We start from the raw sequence: 7,086 nt of genomic DNA on the forward strand, positions 1-7,086 counted from the left end.
GATTTATATAAATCGGAATAAAATTTTCTAAAGATTGCATTAATCTTTTTATGATCATGAGTCAAAATACCCGTACTTTCCTTGATATAGACGTGATAGTCTGAGGGGCCTTTTTTCTTTGCAAGAAATGCTAAGTATCTACCCGGTTTGTCGCCAAATTCATATAACCTTTGTTTTGCAAATAATATTTCCCTCTTAGCCGTTTGGGTAAGCGTGGTGTTTAGAGCTGTCCTAAGGGCCGTAATCCTTTGCAATTTGATAATAGAAGGTCAATCAGTGTATGCTGTTTCAGCTGCTTTTAAGCGAGCTTCGAGCAGACGCTGTTGCTCTCCCTTTAATTTTTTCTGGGTCGCTGAGTAGGAGATGGTCAAACCTCACGCGTAAGCTTTGATGGTCTCCCATATCATTGATGGGTTGCTAGCCGTACCTAAATTAATTTCTGAAAAAGTTTTAAATTCTTGAGAGAAGTACTTTACAAATTTACTATCTTTCATTAGGAAGGGGTCCATTCACCAATGCCGTGGGGATGTCCCATTGTTCCTCGCCTTGGTTTCCATATATACAGCAGTGTGATTGGGAATTGCTATACTACCTATTTTACAGGATGATATGGAATTTTAAAAAATCGAGGGGGCATAAAACATATCAATTCTGGTATGACATTTATGCGGATTGGAGTAAAAAGAAAAAATCCCTGTGGATGAAGACATCGCCATACATCTACTAATCCTAATTCTTTATTCAGATCCACCAATTGTCTAGATCTGGGAGATACTCCTGCAGTACTCTTGGGAATCCTATCTATTTCTGAATCCATAATACAATTAAAGTCTCCCCCTATAATTGTATGACGGGCACCGAGAGCCATCAATTTTGAGAAGGCTTTCGTTATAAATTTAAAAGGATGTGCCGGGGGGGGGGGGCAATACAAATTTAAAATCCCATATTCCTCTCACTTATAAAGGGCTTTAATCAGAATATATCGTCCAGATTAGTCTTTTATCTTTTTTAGGATTTTGAGAGGGATATTCTTCCAAATAAGAATAACAACTCCCCTACTTTTTGAGCTAAAAGAAGAAAAAAAGGCCTGATCAAATCCACCCTGTCGTAATTTCAAGTGTTCTTTATCCAACAAGTGTGTCTCCTGTAGGAGAGCTATATCAACCCTTTCTTTCTTGAGATTTGATAATATTTTCTTCCTTTTGACTGGCAAATTACTCCCCTTGACATTCCAGGTGCACCACTTAACCGATTGATCAACCATAATCGTCCAGGCAAATCCGAGACCCCTCGGGAGGGGAAACACTATTCAGAACATCCCGAGCATTGCGCATATAAAATTCACAAAAATAAAGGCTCTCTAATACACTCACAACAATATAATAAAAAGCTATTTCTAAATTTAAAAAAACCTATTTAAATGGAGAGTAAACAACCCTGCTCCTAGAGACAGAGGTAAAATAGAATAAGGTAACCACCTCCCCCCACCAACATTAACTATATATATATGGAATAATTAAAAAAAACCAAGGGGGGGAGAAAATCATTAAGTAGAGAACAAATAAATAAATCCCTCTCCCCACCCCCCAAGATAATGTTAAACAGTAAGGTAAAAAAGAGATAAGGGGGGATATAAACCGGAGTGGGGGGAAGGCAAACCAACATCAATTATCTCTTACAATTTATCTAAGAGAGTCCAAAAATTCCTTAGCCTTTTCCGGCGATCCGAAGTTATACACGGATCCTTCATGGTTAAAGCGTAGCGTTGCTGGGTAGCATAAGGACTACTGAATATTTAAGTCCCTTAAACACTTCTTCGCCTCATCGAATGCCTTCGTCTTTTGGACCAGAGCTGGGGAAAAGTCCTGGAATAACATGATATTGGAACCTTTATAGATCATGGTTTGGGGATCTTTTCCAAGATTTCTAAAAGCTTCTAGGAGTATCTGCCTCTCCTTATAGCTCTGCAGCCGGAACAGGACCGGGCGTGGGCGCTGGTTCGAGCCGGGCCCGCGTATTGTGACCCGGTAGGCCCATTCCACCCTTACCTGGCTTGATCCAGCCTCCAGATTTAACAGCTGTGGAAGCCACTGTTCAAGGAATGCTGTAAGCTGGCCTTCCTCTTCCCGTTCGGGAAGGCCAAGAAAACAAATATTTTTTCGACGACCTCAATTCTAGAGGTCGTCAGTGTGATTCTCTAAGGTCCGGACTCGCTGTTCGAGAGTCCGGACCTGATCCACGGCCGATTGCACTGTAGTTTCGGAGGTCACGGCCTTTAGCTTCGCCCCTCCGGCTCAGCACTCGATTTCTTTAATGTCTCGGTCGTGCTTTTGCAGCGTGGCCGAGAGTGAGTCCCATCGACTTCAGGATTCTTCAATAAAAGCGTCGATCTTCGCATCCAGTTTGGAGATGATTTCCACAAGGCTTGCCACTGTAGGTAAGTCCCCCAGGCCGGCTGCGGACACCTCTGCTGCAGCTGGAAAGGGTGGGGGAGGGGTTCCTGCTTGCTGAGAGCTGCGGGCTCCCTTCCCTTTAGTCATTTTTACTGAAGATTAAATTGTTTAAATTCAATACTAAACAACTAATTAAATTAAGCAGCTATTTTAAATGATTTGGTGAGTGTGGTGGGGGTGGGTGACCCACTTTGCCCAAGTCTTAGGAGGAGCACTGTAGACTGAGACTTGCTGGGTTGCCGCAATCTTGGATCCCCCTATGGAGCTGTTCACTCAGGAAGATAACCCAAATGGACTCACAGGAGCAGTTACCAAAAGAATTTAATACCATCCACCTAAGTTTATTAATTTAAACATAATTGACAGGATTGTATTTGTCTCTCGATATCAAAAAAAGGCCCATTAAAAGCAAACACATTAGATGGCTGTCTTCAAAGTGAAACAATTTTCTGACCTACCTTGGCTGCGTGGCTAAATGAACTGGATATGTTCTGAGGCTTATTACAACCTACTTGGGAAAGTACGCAGGCATCAAATCCCTTTATTCCTGGGATCACCACAAAAGGTAATGACTTAATCAAAGCACAGTCTCCAGTTTACTCAAGTTAACAGAAGGCACTGACCAGGTTCCTATACTTAGTAAGACTTACTGTATATTAAAAAGTAGTAAATTGTAATAATAAATAAACAGCTATGAACTATCAACATATGTCTCTAGTTGTTAAAACTCTAATCCCCTTTTAAAGACACCCTCATGCATGCACACATGTGCACACACACTCATATACACTCGCAGACACGTCTGCACATGCACACACAAATGTGCATGCACACACAAACAGAAGACAGGCTGATGGAAAACACTGGAAACCAGTTTACAGGGTTCATTGAGATGTTACTTTTGGTGAAATATGTTGTTCTTCAAGTTCCTTGCTCCATCTTCTTGTTGTCTTCACAAGAAGCACTGGTCAATTACCGCATTAACTGCAAAGTCACTTAGTTACTGATTACAGGCAACAGCTTACAGCAACTAGCAAAATAACTGGCTTTCTTCAGTCTTCAAATACTGTAAATAGAGAGAGAGAGAGAGAGAGAGAGAGAGAGAGAGAGGCACGCATCCTGCCCTTGCAGCAATCTGAAATCTTCTCCATTATCGTTCACACCCAAGAAACAATCAGAGAGTTATCATCAAGCTGATGAACTTTGATATGAATGATTGGGCACAGTCGCTAAATTGCATAGCAATTGCTACTTATTGCTGGCCAAATCTCACCCTGCACATACGTACCCAAAGGGCCCTGCTGCCTAAAAACAACTTGAATAAAGCAGCAGTGTAAACACCACACATAATGAGTTTCAGTAGCTTGTTTTTAAAAAGTGCAGTAATTCCTTCCACATTGCTGGAGAAGGGAACCCCTAAATGTCCCTCAAGCAATGCGACTAGATTCATTGGTTATTCACCTCATGTATGTCACCTTCTTATTTAATACATTTAGCTAACCCACAATGACTGCATTTCTCAACACTGAATCAGTCAGTGAATCGCTGGCAGAGAGATATGACAAGGTCAAATATCATTTCAAGATCTCCCCTCCTTGTTTCTCATTTTCTTTCTATATTGAGCATCAGGTAGCCCTCACATTTCTGGACCAGCTTATAATTTCAACTGGCCCAGGTCCTGATAGTTAATAGCATCCATAAAGCACTTTCTGCAAAACTGCATTTAATGCAAAACAAAAGTAAGGTGAATTAGAAATGGATAAAGACAAAATAAATCTTCAGTTCTGAGGAAGAATCATACAGTTATACAGCACAGAAACATCGGTCCAAGCAGTCCATGCCAAACATAATCCCAAACTAAACTAGCCCCACCTGCCTGCTCCTGGCCCATATCCCCTCAAACCTTTCCTCTTCATATACTTATCCAAATGTCTTTTAAATGTTGTAATTGTACCCATATCCACCACTTCCTCAGGAAGTTCATTCCACACGCGAACTAACCTTTGTGTAAAACTTTGCCTGTCATGCCTTTTTTAAATCTTTCTCCTCTCACCTTGAAACTGTGCCCCCATCTGAAAATTCCCTATCCTATGGAAAAGACAACTACCATCAACTCTAACTATACCTCGCATTATTTTACTAACTTCTGTAAGGTTACCTCTCAACACCCTGTGCTCCAGTGAAAAAAGTCCCTGCCTATCCAGCCTTTCTTTATAACTCAAACCCTTCCGTACTTGGCAACATCCTGGTACATCTCTTCTGAACCCTCTCCAGCTTAATAATATACTTCTTCTAACTGGGCGACCAGAACTGGACATAGTATTTCAGAAATGGCCTCACTGATGTCCTATACAAACTCAACATGACTTGCCAATTCCTATACTCAAAGAACTGACCAATGAAAGCAAGCATGCTGAACGCCTTTTAAACTACCCTGTCTATAAGTGACAGAAACTTCAAAGAATTATATATGTGCACCCCTAGGTCCCTCTGTTGTACAACACTGTGGAATTGAAACGTAACTCTGTTTCTCTCTGTCTATAAATGCTGCCAGACTTTGCTGAATTTCTCCAACACTCTATGTTTGCTTTTAATTATAAATGGAGTCTATTAAAATAACTGGACTTCAACAAGGACCTTGGATATGTTAACACATAACAAACAGCATAGATCCAGGAACATACAAAATATCAATTAAATACATTTCTTCTTCATGTTTATTATATTAAGCTGACGCTCCCCTCTGAGTCATAAATATTTTGCTATGAGCTATGAACTGCAATCCGGATTTAAGTGCATGATTTCGACTGACACCTCAATGGAGTGCTGAAACCTTTGAAAATGAGGGTTAACCTCAACTTCTTTGGATCTGCAGTTCACTCCCTAGCCATGGCACAAGTCAATAGGACCAGCTGTCATTTGAGTGTGACTGGGAGTACTCCAGACTTTCACTTAGAAGGTTGATGGGATCAAGTCCTGTTTCTGAGACTCGGACAAACAGAACTGGTTTATGTAAGGAACATAACAATGACTTCATAATGCATACTGTTATTAATGTACAAAGCAGCCAGAGGCTTTCAGAGGATTAAGAGATAATAATCTGCAAGTTGAAAGTCTTCAGTATTTGTGGTTCAACATCACCCAACCTTTTACATCTGACCTTGAGACTATCTGTCATTTATCGTAACTGGCTAGATTTTCTCTTTAATCATTCTTAGAGTTATCAAAAATGTTTGGTCAGCTAAGTAATAATGTATATTTTTTAACATAAATTTAAATTCAGTACAAATCAATATCTCCAAATTAAGAATTAAACAATTCAAACAATAAAGTCCCATTCTTACTCAGATGTAAATTGTTATTTCACATTTGAAAAATGGTAAATCCTTTTCTTTTCAAACTCTTTCCCCTTTCTTGCCAGAAGTTGATTTAGCTCAGTTGGCTGGGTTGTTGGTTTACAGATGAGTGTAACAAACAGCATGAGCTCAGTTCTTATCACCGGTTTGAGGTTACCATGAAGGACTCTTCTTCTCAACCTTTTCCCTCGCCTGAGGTCTGGTGGCCATCAGGGTAAATCACCACCAGTCACTTCTCTCTCTAATGAGAGAACAGCCCCTATGGTCTGTGCAGATGCAGCAACCTCTCTCTTCTAATCTTTGTTTCCCCCTTCTTTTTCTGCACTTGCATTGACTCTACTTCATTCTGCTTTGTCTATTTCTCGATTCTTAACTCTCATTGGTTAATTAGACAAACTGCATGCCAACCTTGTCATTTACAACATTTCTAGGTACTTCAATGCCCACGTCCAATCATTATCAACATGTACACCTGGTAATATACTGCCCAAATACATTGAGAGTTGAAGGAAAAATCTAACTAATGGGGTAGGAGGCACAGTGCTATTCTCCAGCACTCTCTAGGTCAACTTTCCAATACAATACTGCAAGATTTCTGCACAGCCAGAGGTGCTGCCTCTCAGGATGAGGAAACAAGACCCCATTTGCCCTCCCAGGATGACAGAAAAGATCCCATGGCACAAATCCAAACAAAAAACACACGATTTTCCCTGTGCCCTGGTTAACATTAATACCTTGTCGAGACATCTCATTTGACAGTGTGGCACTTCCTCAGTATTGTGTGTCGACAGTTGGCCATGGTTTATCCTTTTAAGTCTTGGAATAGGATTTTAACCCCAAATTATTCAACTCTGAGATTATAAACCATTACTGACTAACTGATGCCTAATGCCAGGTTGACTCCAGATTACAAACTAAATACAGATAAAGAAAGCTGTCATTAAGCCTGGCCCGGTAGCTGGATGGTTAGCACTGGTGCCTCTCAGGGGCGTGTGTTCAATTCCAGCCTTAGGTGTCTAGCAGTGTGGTACCATTCTCCCTGTGTCTGTGTGGGTTGCCTTTAGGTGCTCTGGCTTTCTCCAATGGTGAGTGTTGCTGAACAACGAGACCTTTGAGCTCACATTCATAGTTGAATCGCAGGTCGATAGGATAGTGGAGAAGGTGTTTGGTATGCTTTCCTTTATTGGTCATAGCATTGAGTACAGGAGGTGGGAAGTCATATTACGGCTGTACAGGACATTGGTTAGGCCGTTTTTGTAATATCGCGTGCAGTTCTG

Source organism: Chiloscyllium plagiosum, chromosome 13, assembly GCF_004010195.1.
Source record: "Chiloscyllium plagiosum isolate BGI_BamShark_2017 chromosome 13, ASM401019v2, whole genome shotgun sequence".
NCBI lineage: Eukaryota > Metazoa > Chordata > Chondrichthyes > Orectolobiformes > Hemiscylliidae > Chiloscyllium > Chiloscyllium plagiosum.